The sequence below is a fragment of the Pogonomyrmex barbatus genome, unplaced genomic scaffold (assembly GCF_055798465.1).
Source record: "Pogonomyrmex barbatus isolate J1 unplaced genomic scaffold, ASM5579846v1 scaffold2, whole genome shotgun sequence".
NCBI classification, from domain to species: domain Eukaryota; kingdom Metazoa; phylum Arthropoda; class Insecta; order Hymenoptera; family Formicidae; genus Pogonomyrmex; species Pogonomyrmex barbatus.
In genome coordinates this window covers 13,208,278-13,221,910 of record NW_028297116.1, presented here as the reverse complement: position 1 = coordinate 13,221,910, position 13,633 = coordinate 13,208,278, and the positions used below count along the sequence as shown (strand labels likewise).

General features: G+C 31.7%; 1 protein-coding gene and 1 long non-coding RNA gene across 4 annotated transcripts in view; one reads left to right on the top strand and one right to left on the bottom strand.

The window, feature by feature from the left end:
- Ptp10D (Protein tyrosine phosphatase 10D) overlaps positions 1–13,633 on the bottom strand; it is a 36,753-nt gene that overhangs the window by 16,685 nt on the left and 6,435 nt on the right. The gene's annotated exons all lie outside the window — the stretch shown is intronic.
- Positions 4,788–7,414, top strand: LOC148936682 (uncharacterized). The gene is made up of 2 exons (XR_016139344.1): positions 4,788–5,332; positions 5,864–7,414. It is a non-coding gene; the product is annotated as an uncharacterized LOC148936682 (long non-coding RNA).

The following is a 13,633-nucleotide window of genomic DNA, read 5'->3' as shown; positions in this document are numbered from 1 at the left end:
GAACTATAAAGTTTCAGTATTACATGAATTTTGGAATATAGTCCTAAGAAAAGAGAAAGATTGTTTCTCGAAAAGAAATTTTTGGGAGCTATCTAAATATTAATATTTTTAAAATAAATTAACAATTTTAATAAATTTATTACATAACGATAACGTATAATAATATTTATACGAAACTTTTATAAGTCAGAAAAAATTGATTATCCTTTATATTATTATACCTTTATATATACCTTTATATTATTGCCTAGAACATCTAAGTTAAATGCAAAAGATTTATTATGAAAATTGTATATGAAAAAAAAAAAACCATAAAAAACGGATAATTTTAAACGAATGTATTTGCGGCTACTCACAGCTATGAATTCTTATGAATTACAGGCATACAGCATATGTGCATGACATATATACTGAGAAGCAAGACGCGTTCCCAGACGTGGGAAAGATTACGTACCGCAAACCTATAACGCTGCCGCTGACACGTAATAGAGAGCTCACTGCATCTGATATTCAATATACCAGCCATCCAATACCCAATAGAAAACTTCGATTCATAAGAAAAAAGTACTGCTAGTTAAAGTTTTTAAAATACAATTTCTTTTATTAAATATCAGATTTCATAACAAGTCAATTTTCAGAGACATAAATATAAAAAACAATAAATATAAAAAACAATAAATGAAATGAAAATTGTAAAGATTAAATTTTAATTGAAATTGTCAGAGGAAATATTTATTATTATTCATCAAAATCTCTTTACGATAATTGCCATAAAATTGTTTCAAAATGTGTAAAAAGAAGATTATAAATTATTTAATTTTATAATGAAAACGTTTTAATAATATTTAATGCCGAATTTATCAATTAATCGATTAATACTCAAAGACAAGATTTATTAGTTTGATTTACCGGTAACAATGAAATAAATTTTTTTAACATTTATTTGGACCTAAAGTGACGAAATTGCTTTTCCTACGACCGCTCGCGGTGCACAGTGAGGTGCATATTGATCCTTGCTCTATCTCTCTCTCTCTATCGCAACGTCTCTTTTCCCACCTTCTCTTCGTTTCTCTCAATCGTACCCCCCACAGGCAGCCTATCCCTCGTGTCTGCCGTCGCATGGACGACGACAAAAACTCTTAATTGTACAAAGAAGGACCGAATAGCACGCCAGAGCTTGGCAGAGAGAATCGGGAAAATACGTGGCTGAGGCACGCAAGAATTTCGTTTGCCCCATGCTTCTCCCGAAGGGAAAATTCAGTTCGCGATTGAAGATATTTGCTATGCGCATATTGACGATGATTAAACGCGGCATGCCGACAATATAAATTTCGCGATGCATTTTGCAAACGGCAACGAAAAAGTTTAGTAAAAGTCGGAAAATTTAGTAGCTGTCGAGGCGAAAAGTATTTAAATTAGTAGAGTTTAAATTTTTTGTAAAAATATTTTTCGTGTTTGCAAAGAGACTCGTCGTTGGAATTTAAAAAGCACTTAAAATATATTTATCTCAATCCTTTTAAAATTTATATGAGTAATATAGCCGAGTATATCAATATCAATATGGTTGTGTCCGAGAAAAAAAGATAACTTACTTAAATTATAAATACGATTAAATTATTATTATATGACATGCGATATCGTAATGTAAAACATGTCTGGCACGATTCATATCGTATCTTCGTTCGTCATGAGTTTCTCAAACAATATTGAATGAGTCGGAGCAATTGCATTTAGTTTCAGTTAAATTATCATTAAAATAAAAAAAAAAAAGAAAACAAAACATTCTCAAGTATTCATACATCGCACATATATCAAGTTGCTTCAAAAATACATTAAAATTTTGTCCTACAAAGTCACGTTTTAGCTTTAAAACAATTTTTCATCTTCTCCTTTTACACTGAAAAGATTGGTCTTTGTAGATAGTGACGGCAGCTTATCGTTCCCGGTTGAGATTTTGAAAGTAGAAAGTTGCATCTACCGACTCTCCACAAAGTATACACGGCTCTCGATCGCATGTTTGAGGTCTAGCGCTCGCGTCACTTCCGGTTGAACGTTGTCACGCGCCTAACGTATTTCCGACCTTGCAAACGGTTTTCGTTCGCGCTCAATGTAGTACATGGAAGTAAGCGGAAGAGGTGGAAGTGACGTGTGTTCGTGACATTCCATCAGCATTGCGTCTAGCTCGTCGTAGTTGCAGTTTGTCGTCCGTCGCCCATTCTTTCCGCTTTAGTATCCTGCTATTAGGGCATATAGCAAGCTTTGCTTCTTTTTTTTTAATGGATCATTGTGCATAGAACTTGCTTATGACAGTATTATGCATTACCTCGAAAAAATTTCTTGCATTTTTTTTCATGTAATGTTCGAATAATGTATTCTTAAAAGAAAAAGAAGCTTATCTTTATTAAATTTTTATTTTTAATGTTGTTTCGAAAATGTTGATATAATTTTTACATCACGAAATGTTCAAGAGATCATATAAAATAATATTAATTTTAATAAAATAAGTATAGCAAGCGCGTGTTAAATCACGATTACTCTCCATCCGGTGCATTACATCGGAATTAACTGACTGCATCCTCTACCGTATTCGTATCATTCGATATTATGCATTATCTTTGTCGGTATCGTTATATCGTCTTCTTTTGCAAGTTTCTATTAACAAGAATTATTTGTGAATCTATTAAGAAAAGATAAGACTAACTGGTTATTATTCGAGAGTTATAGTCTCGACTTTGCTTTATGTCATTTCAGGTGAGATAAATTTCTGTTGGAAATTTCATTTCGCACATTGGTTACAAAAGCAACAGCAACAGCAGACTGGTCGATATACCATGACAAGAGAATCCAATATTCCTTTGTCATCGAGTTGAAGTTAGGAAGGTATCAAAGGTACAAATGCGCGGAACGCATTCTGGCTCACGAACGGGCTCCGAATTCGTAAATAAGTGAGACCGTTGTCGTGTATAGAATACCAGAAACAAGAGGACAAACTGACGAGTCTCGGAAAAAATTCCAGGCTTAAACGTGGACAAACAACGCTGAGAACAAAATAAACGTCTAGAGGCTGTCTTAACGCTTTAAAAAATGAGGCCACTGTATGAACGACGAAAGTAATGGCAGTAACGACGTGTGTAAAATATATTTCTTTTGCTAATTTTACAAAACACATAAATATAAGACGTGTGCTATGACCTTATCTTTCCATGTTCTTATTATGAGCGCATTCGGAACAAAATCCAGTGTATCGTAAATCCAACGATCGTTTTATTCACACAAAGAAAATAAGGAAAGATACTCGTTTCAAACGTGCACTCGGGAGATTCTAAGTAGCTTGCGTGCTTCGCCATCTTTACCCCTTGTAAAACCTGTTGCACGACCTTGTTCGATTCGTGCACGGTGGCCTTCCCTTTTTTTCCTTTTAATTGCCACTCAATGTCCTCATGTTTATTTTTAAATAATTATATATATATATATATATATATATATATATATATATCTACTTTTTTAAACTTCATTGAATAGAGTCGAATCATTTTTCCTTATCTATTTCGTGATAAGATTTATATCACAAAAATACGATGTAAATATTTATAACGTATCAAGCTGGAAAGTATTCCAAAAACTCTTTATTATGTTCCGCTATATTTGGAAAATTGTGATGGAAACGACGCTGCAATTCACGATAATTAATAGTGCGTGATTAATTCAATAGGAGTCCTTTAATTTGCTAATGGCCGGACAACTAAATAATAACAGCGAGATAAATCGCCTGTAATAACGAAATGCATGTTGCTTTTAGATTATCGCTACACTGACGTCACGCACGTTTCGCGTGACAAACTCTCCCTGCCGTTATCGATCACTATTTCAGAACAGATTTATTCAAATGTGCGTACATTTAAGATTAAAATAATCCACCAAATATGTATACATTTAAGACTAAAAAAGAAAGTAAAATAAGTTTTTAAAATAAAACAGTTTAAAAGAAATGTTCAAATTAGAACAAAAGCAATGATCGAATTTAATTTTTTAGTTTTCAATGTTCAAAGATATTTGACAATTTAAATAAATCAGATTTTACAAAATAAATTCAAACAAAATTAATATTGTAAACAGAAATGACCAACTCTTTTGTTTTCTCTTTACAATAACTAAAATATATTGTTTTTACATTTATTTTAATATTTTAAATAAATATTAAAGTATAAATTTTTGGAGTATATTTTTTCAAACGATGTCAAAAAGACATGAAATAATCTGAATAAAAGTTAAAAGTTGAAGAAAGTTTGAATTGCTCGAAAATTTATTTTTGATTACTTGAAAAATTTCATGCGCGCTAACGTATTTTACTAGATCGGAGTATTTTAGAAACATGCCGCGGATATCCTATTGTGCTCGTTTTACCTGCAAATTGCTCGCGGATTCGTATTGTACACCTACATTTGATCGAACCTCGAATCGACCCACATTCCCGTATCGTCCGTATAAACAAGCGTGGCGTTTCTTGCGCCAACACGCAAATGAGTGAAGCTGTAAATTTACAACCGGACGTTGCATTAACGCTCCGATCCGGCTGTTTCTCTCTCTTGGCCCATTATGTAACTTTTACAGCGTGTAACGTGCATCGCGTGATCATCCTGTTACATTGTCCGCGTCATTGGCGATGCGTGGCACTGAAGCGACCGTTTGGGACGCAGCAGGAAGAAAAAAAAAATCGGTAATGACCGTAATGCAATTACCGCGTAATTGGGAACATAGTCATTAGGATAATTTCCAGTGTGTGTGTGTGTTGTTGAGGTTCACTTGCGAGCAAATCGGAAACGCGACTATTAAACAGAAATACCGTTTCTATGTAGAGCGCAGCGTTAAAATCTCCCGTTCGCCAGTCATTGGCGTTTTCACAACGTATATCAGACAGCGAATCGACGAGTTTTACTTGCCTTATCTCCATATCGTAATAGCTTTATATTTTCAGTGTACCTTCTATTTGCATTCGCTGCATATTTTCATTGTAAACTTGGAACCAATTCTCAACGCTTGAAACGATCGGTACAATTGTACATACGTAGACGAACAATCTTGTTAACGAAACACTCGTAACGACATTCCGAGCAGCGATAACGTTGCTTATACTTAGTTATCGCTCGATAATCCGTTTTCAGTATTACTTCTTCCTGTGCACATGTGACAACGAAAACACAGCGTCTTGTAAAAAAGTAAAAATGTCAAGCGTTTGAATATTTCAGTTAGTCTTGATGAACGCAGCGGAACGTGGTACCTCTGAGAAGCCAAACAACGACGAAATAATATCATCCAACGAGCAACACGTCACGTACGTGCTAAATACAAAAAAACATCTTACGATAATGTGTTCGGCCAATTTTTTTCTTCCAAAGAAGCGATAAATGCGGCGTGTCATATCGAGCGCGATATAACGCCTCATTAAATGCCTGACAAATTGCTTTGACATTTTTTGTAAAGACAATTAAAAGAAATGAAACTGCTTATGAAAATCTTTTCCGCGTTAAAAAGAAACTGAAAAATACCGGCCATCGATTAACATATTATGTCCGTGTTTGATTACACATTTAATTCATTAATTACATGTTTTCTCTTAATTAAAATTTAATAAACATACATATCGACAATAAATTTTAGAATAAATAATATTTACAATTGTTCCTCAATGAAAAACTGCTGAACATATGTTTATAATTATAAGTTGATAATAAGTTATTGATGCATCAGGCAAATGGTATGCTAATCGCATTGTATTTTGTACATACACATAAATGTTACAACAACACATTGTTGTGAGGTGTGAAATATACTTCTCTATAATTTTTCAAATTTTTATCAACAGCAAAGGTAAATGACAAGCAAAGGAATCGCTGTAATATAATTATCAGCGGATAATGAATGCGGAAATGTCGTTTCCCTGTAATACGAGGCATTGTTAGAATTTCATTCCACTGAAAGAATTTTACTACTTCAAGCTTATCTGCAAGAACAAAATAGTTTCCAAGAGAAACATCAAGTGCAACTATTGTGGAATGAAAAAGCAATTTACGCGAAGTGACAATTATTTCTGCCGAAAAAAAGCGATTGTGATACGTCGAATCCATTAGTTATATAACGGAGCAATTTCATTTATCTGCAAATCAGCTTTTGACGAAGATTTATCTCGAATCGCTTATTCAGCTATAATCGCTTATTAGCTAGTTATTCATAGCTGCGATCATCTCGGTTGTTGCTAGCGAAAAAAGGACGTGATAGCATCGAAGATAGCGTCTGGCAATAACATGACATTTGCATAAATTCCATCTTCGTCTAGATCCGATATTTTTGATGGTAACAATCCGATGCGCACCTGACGCGTTCAGTGCGTTCGGTACACTGTAGGATAAACCTAGATAAGATCCGCGTGCACTTAACGATCTCGCTTCCTGTTTGCCACCAAATGCCCGCGGCTTCGCGGCGGTAATTCGAGTCTTTGCGCAGCGCGACGGCGAGTCATTGTGAAAAAGCATTTACCTGCGCGCGAGGTGATTGATGATTGCGTAACCCACGATACAGACATTGTAGGTGATCGTTAGGTCGCTCGCCAGGCTTGGATGCCTCTACCTACCGTACCGAAAGTTCCAGAGAATGCAATATCTCACACTTGATAGTACCCTTGGATTTATTTGCGCTAGCAAATGAACGAGGCGATTTGCGAGACAAAGGAGTACGGAACGACGTGCTCTTTTCCCATCAGGATTTATTTATTGTATCTGCTACGATATAAAAGCGGTGAATTGAACATTTTATACGTTCAAAATAAGTTTGGTGTACTTATTTTTTTACAATAACATATGCACAGCAATGTTAAAAAATGTACATATTCATTATGTTTCAAAAATAGTCATTGTAATAATATTTAAAAATACTCATTGTAATAATATTTAAAAATAAAAAAAGTTTAAATATTTTTTAAATAAAACTAAAGACAATAAAAGTATTTGAAAAATACTAAAGTTGTGTAAGTAATCTTTTTGACATATCAGATATAATAGTATGTCATATGATGTTTACAAAAAACATTGCGCGTTAAAACAATAGCACAGCCAGTTTGCTGAAATAAGGCTTTAATGCGTTTAATCGAGAAAAAAGTACACTTTGCTGTAGTAACTTGTCCGTTGCAAATTTTAACATAAAATACGTGCTTGTTTCTCGCTTATCCGTGACGCATTTATCCGCCGCGCAACTTTTGACTTTGCGTAATTAAGGCTTGCGTCATCATTCATGCAATTATACTACTCTTGGGGCAAAGCAAACACAAAAGTTTGGCGTTTGACTTTTCAGGAAATGCTATGAGCCATTGTAAAACTCTTATATATAAAATGGGCAATAAACAACTAATTCATGTTTACAAGTTCGTTTATTACATGAAATAACTTAAGATTATGTAAGGCTTCACTTTCAAATATAAATAAATATTATGTAGATTGAAATGATTAAAAAAATTAAAATTACATCAATATCAAATCAGTGAACATTTATAATAAATTTAGAACTACTATTTAGAAATAATTATCATTGATAAAAATAATTATCATTTTTTCTCAGAGAATTGTACATGTTTTGAATATAAATTAAAAGCAATTAAAAGCAAAGAGTATCCGGAAATTTAATAATTAGCATGATAGATGAACATTCCTCGGATATGGTATGGCGAATTTCATTTTTATATTCGAACATCTATTTTGAATTAAATCTGCAAATGTATAATAGTTGAATCGCAGAAATCTCGTAAAAAATTCATTTCTTTATATTACTTAGATCTTTAAATTGATAACATTTGAACGACGTAAGTTTGATGAATAATTAAATAATGTATGAGGGAATAATTGTGCTTTACGATGTGTGACTATAATGTCTGACTATAACGATCGAAGGATTTATCTTCAATATAAATGCCTCTAGAAATGTATGCGATCAGGTCGACAACATTCTATAAGATATTTATTATATCATTCATATTTATAAATACAATAATTTAATTTTAACTATGTATTTCAGATGTTTTAGCTATAATTAGCGAAATTAGACTTTAAAAACAATACGAACATAATAATGAATATTTGCGAGCGGTTGTGAATATAAAATTATAGTTTATTCCATTTTAACTAATACCACAATGAAAAACAATTATACAAACTTTTAGCATTTGTGAATAAATCTCTGCTATGTATTTTTATGTTTTTTTTTCTAATCGGATTATATTTTTGGTGCAGTATTAATATATATCAATGCAAAATATTATTTTAAAAAAGATATTTCTTCGATCATCGCGTAAATATATTTACATGGAGAAAAGGAATTTTGTTATCGCAGCAAAAAATCGTAGCTACTACTGCATATTCCGCGTGAAAGTGGTCGAAGATTGTTATCGTTACTAATTATTCGATATTACAGCACAGAATTTTACATTATTGATAAAAAGAGAAAAATTTGATTAAGAAAGTTACACCTATAACATAAATTACTATTAAAAGGTAAATTTATTACAGCTAAATTACGCTATTCTTTATTGTTTTAGCAAAGTAATCAACTTATACAAAGAATTAAAATTAAGATACTACAAATAGTAAAATAATTTTACAAATTTAGTAAAATTATCTTTAATTAATTAGCACACTTAACAATTTTTCTCTTTGTTTCTCGTTGTATAATAACTGGCAAAATTTATTATAATAATGTGAAATATACTGAAATATGCCAGCATATTTCTTTTTCCTTGTAACCAATATAAATATCACTTATGTTTTGCAAAATGTTTCGATCGATACAGTTACGCAATTGCTATTTTCCTATATATTGTGAAAATTCAATGCAAACGCAACCAGAAATATCCATGTAGAATTAAGTGCTTGTCACATAAGCATCATTTATCTTCGCAAACAAGTAAGGATTTCTTGTATAAATCACAGTTACTAGACATCGACGTATACAAGCTGAATCAGCATAGGATAAAGCAGGATGTAAGATACAACTCATTTTAATTAAGACGCGGTCTTCACAGAAAAACACAACCGGATGAGAATCCCGCTGCGAGTCTTGAACGTGAAAGAGACGCCACGGACAGCGGGTGACGTCAAGCGTGTGATTTTCTCAAACAAAAAAAAAAAACGATGTACAATTTATCCGAATGTATTTGGATGGACAACAAGTGAGCAACAATGAGAAAGAGCGGGAGAGAAAGCGGGAGTGAAACTGCAAGTGTATGCACGCGGATGCGAGGGATGAGTCGGGATGCGTGGCAAAAAAACCACCAAGCTGTTTCTCTTCTTTTATGCTCAACGACGTTAGGGAACCGCGCACGTGATGCATCATCACCCGTATTTTTGTCCCTTATTCCGGGTCTTTTGTAACACCATGCGCGAGAAAACAGATGAACAAGCGGATTAAGAGCGTGAGTAAAATATTTATTTGCACTGAAATGCTTCAGAGAAATATTACAATGATGATAACTAAGAATTGACGTATTAATTATCTACGCTAGCAATAATAGTGAATTGTTTAATGTAATGTAAATAATTATCTATTAGCAATTATCGATAACAATTTAATTTAAGTATGTGATAGTATTCTTTTTGAAATAAAATAAAATTTTTTTTTTTTTTAATATTACTGATTTTGATATTAGTATAATAAGAAAAAGATACAAGAAATGTATAAGTAAAACAGACATTTTTATTTTTCAAGATTTGCAAAATGGAAAAATTGTAAATTCTGCGGATTAGAATTATAAATCATTCAGTTTTTTTCATTTCAAATTCAAAATATATAAATGTTTACTTTCTTATTACACACTTATCTAATTAGATTAAATTGGAAGCTTTCAGCTTTTAAGTCAATTACGAAGAAAGTAAGAGAAAGTAAGGTCTGCTTCCCTCCTTTAATAACTAATAATTTAGTTTCATCAATGTATTATATTATAATATTTTCGTATTATTACGTATAACCTGACCTAGGTTAATAATGTGTAATTATACACAATGTAATATTAATAATCTCATTTTGTGGATAGCTTTTATTTGTAAAAATTTTAGTAACTTTAGTTTTTACAAGCTATTCACGACAGCTAGACGCGATTGAAGGCCTCGATTGTGGCTCAGACGAGTGAACGGTGATTTATTTCCCCTGTCTGCTCTATTTTCGTCACGTGTGTGCAGCCGTATCTTCCCAGCTAGTCCAGGATATACTCGTACATCCGGATGAACCGAAGCCGTTTGACACTCAGCAGAGCACCACGTGCGGCTTGTCCTTGCCTTTGCAAGATGCCGTTTCCGGTAAGTCGCAACCGTGACAGAATAAAGGAAATATTAAATTTACTATTTTCAGATTATTATAAATAATCTATCTACTGATATAAAAAGAAGAAGAAAGAGGGAAAGAATATGAGTAAACTTTAAATCTCAATAGATTAAATTACTATTCTTATATTTCCACAATAAATGCCAAGAGATTTTTATTTAATAATAATTATAGATATTGGACTTGATTGCATTAAAAATTGCAATAAATATTGCATTATTAACTACTTAATTATTTTTTCAATCATCTATTCCAATAATCCATTATATGAGCTATTAAGTAATTTATAATATTTCAATTAATAATAATAATAATTAAACTGTTTTTTTCAAATAATTGTATATAATCGCATATAATGCAAGAGCTTCGTAGAAATACGCACGTTTTTTGTAATTTTTAAACAAGGCAATATTTCAGTCGCTCAGTAAAAAACATATCCATTGCATATTCATTGACATCAGAAGCAAAAGTCACATAAAGCTAGCTTCGTCATAAGCCGATGGGAATTTCAATTGTAGGGAAAAAACGATTTTTGTTCGCAACAGACTAATCAACGATAGGCTTGAATGTTAAGGTAACTTATCGCATATGTAGCGTAACGCCCGACTTAAAAATGACGACGCCGACTATTTGCGAAGCATTCGGCGAACAGGGTCTCTGTGGTAAGAGTTTAATATAGCGCGGTCATGAGCCTCGAATTCTGGGCCAATAATGTCATGGTTTTGTCATATCCACTTCGTTTTCCTAGAAACATGTGAAAAAGAAAAAAAACGTATTGAAATTTAATCATATTATACGAATATATTATCTGAAAGAAATCTCATTACATAACTTTAATTTTTATTTTGTGGAATATGCACTTGTGTATGTATATGTTTGTGTTAATTATAAAATATAATTTAACAATACATAGGTATATATATATATATATAATTTAATCATATATAAAAATGTGTCAAGTTTATATTCATTTGTTTACCTTTATCTGTAGAAAACTGATACATAGAACTTCATCTTAATTTTGTTTAATAATTTAAAAACTTTTAATTCCTTTTCTCTGAATATAAATTTTGTAAACAATGAGTAAATAATGTAAAACAAATAAACATCCAGTTAACTTGATCATGTTATAAAAATATGTAGAATATTCCGCAGAATTAGAAAATCTATGAGCAAAAAATCAAGCACATGCGGAACCGGAAATGCCATGAGAACCGGAACAATTAAAATTAACTATTAATTTGATCAATTCTATTCTATATATTTATATTTTACATTAATAATCTTAAGTCAATCAAAAAATTAATTAAACTTTTAATTGGTAAGATTTTTTAAATTAATTAATATCTCTCTTATCATGGGATATGTATCAACAGTTTCTCTTAATCACGTAAGCTCGATTTCTCGAATTTTTGCGAAATTGACCATTTTGAAATAAAATATTGTTGGCAATTGAATGTTAATTATTCAATTATTTATTCGATTAATTACCGGATTTATGAAATCTATGTTTTAATTAACAAGTACCTCGTGCCAAGTGGCAAGTATTTCCTTTTAAAATGCATATATATATATATATATATATATATATATATATATATATATATATACGCGATATCAGTGCAGTCAGTCATAATGTTGCACGCATATATCTTTTATACATTACATCATAAATTTTTTTATGGATATTTTTATCATTTTCTATGACTCATTTTGTAATCAAATAAAGCAATATTAATTCGATAATGGCTCTTGTATATATGTTTTTCATGTATTTCATGTATAATTGAAAATATAGGCAACAATCTTTATTTCTTTATTTTTTGTTTTATAGAAAAAGATTTCATAACAAATTAGTTTTGCAATCAGAATGATTTTATTACTTTCCCAACGAAATGATATCAATAAAACAGATTTAATATTGTAAAATTAACAACAAGTGTGATAATTTTAATTCTTTATCGATAATGAGAAATATTTTATGACAAAAGAGTTCATATAAAATCAATTTCGTGTAAGACAATATCATACAACAAGAGTTAAATAGACGTCGGCTTTCTTTTAAATATGGAACACTTACACAATTTATTTTGTCTACTATATTTCGTTAGAGTTTCATTAGATATAATGCGATATACTTTCGCTAACTTTTCTTTGGTCAATAAACCGTAACCAAACCAATCTTGCTTTTTCTTCGCATTGAATCAATCTATAATTAATTCTTGGAACAATCTCTGCATTTCTAAAAATTCTATAAGTATAAAAATAATATACAATGCAAATAATGTAAAAGGAAAACTATTTAAAATAAATGATTCCATTTATTTTCTAAAAATACTTAACTTTCTAAAGCTTTATCATGAATCTCTAATCAGAAGTTATAAAAATTAAGATATTTTTATATAAGCAAATTATATTGTGATTTTCATGTGAATACATTAGTATCGCGTTGTTTCGCAAAATGATATTCTCTTAACGCATGTCTGTCGTCGCGTTCAACTATCACACAACGAAATCACTAGCTCCCGGAGAAGATAATAAAAACTCGTTTACGTAATTCCCGCACTCCGTGGCGCGTTAAATATTTAAATTACCCGGAAAGGCAGGATTTCTCTCTCCTCCTCTGTGGAAAGGGAGGAAAATCTCGTAATCCGCGGTCTAACCATCGGCAAACGATCCGAACAACTAATCATTTCGATTATCTACGGCAGACGCTTAAGCCTCTTTAATCTGCTAGTACTGGTGTCCGACTGGATATACTGTGCTTGCGCAAAAACGGATAAAATATTGAAATTCGCTGCGTTCGAATTAAAGACATTAATTTAACGCTAGAGAGAAAATGAATTATTATTACGTCTACGAATTTTTTGCTTTAAAAATACGTATGCAGTAGACACAGATCTATTCTAATGACACACTAATACGAATGGACATTCGCCGTAATGACGGATACAGGAGTCAGTAGACATCGGCATTCAAAGCAATGTATTCGCGATTGAGAAAGCCAGGCGAAGTTTCGCAATGTCAAGATACGATTCGATCGAGCAAAGAAGACTGGATGTCGGTCGCGTTCCCCTTCACCAATCGGTTGACCAGAACTCAAACTCTGATTCCGATCGCACAATTTCTGATATTTATTTCTTAACTAATATTAAATATACATCTGAATTTGTAATTACTTCTTTCTCTGAAAGAAATTTCATATGAAAAGGTAAATCTTAATCCGACATATCTTTTATATTTATTATTTATTTACTTCTATCAAAATAAAATA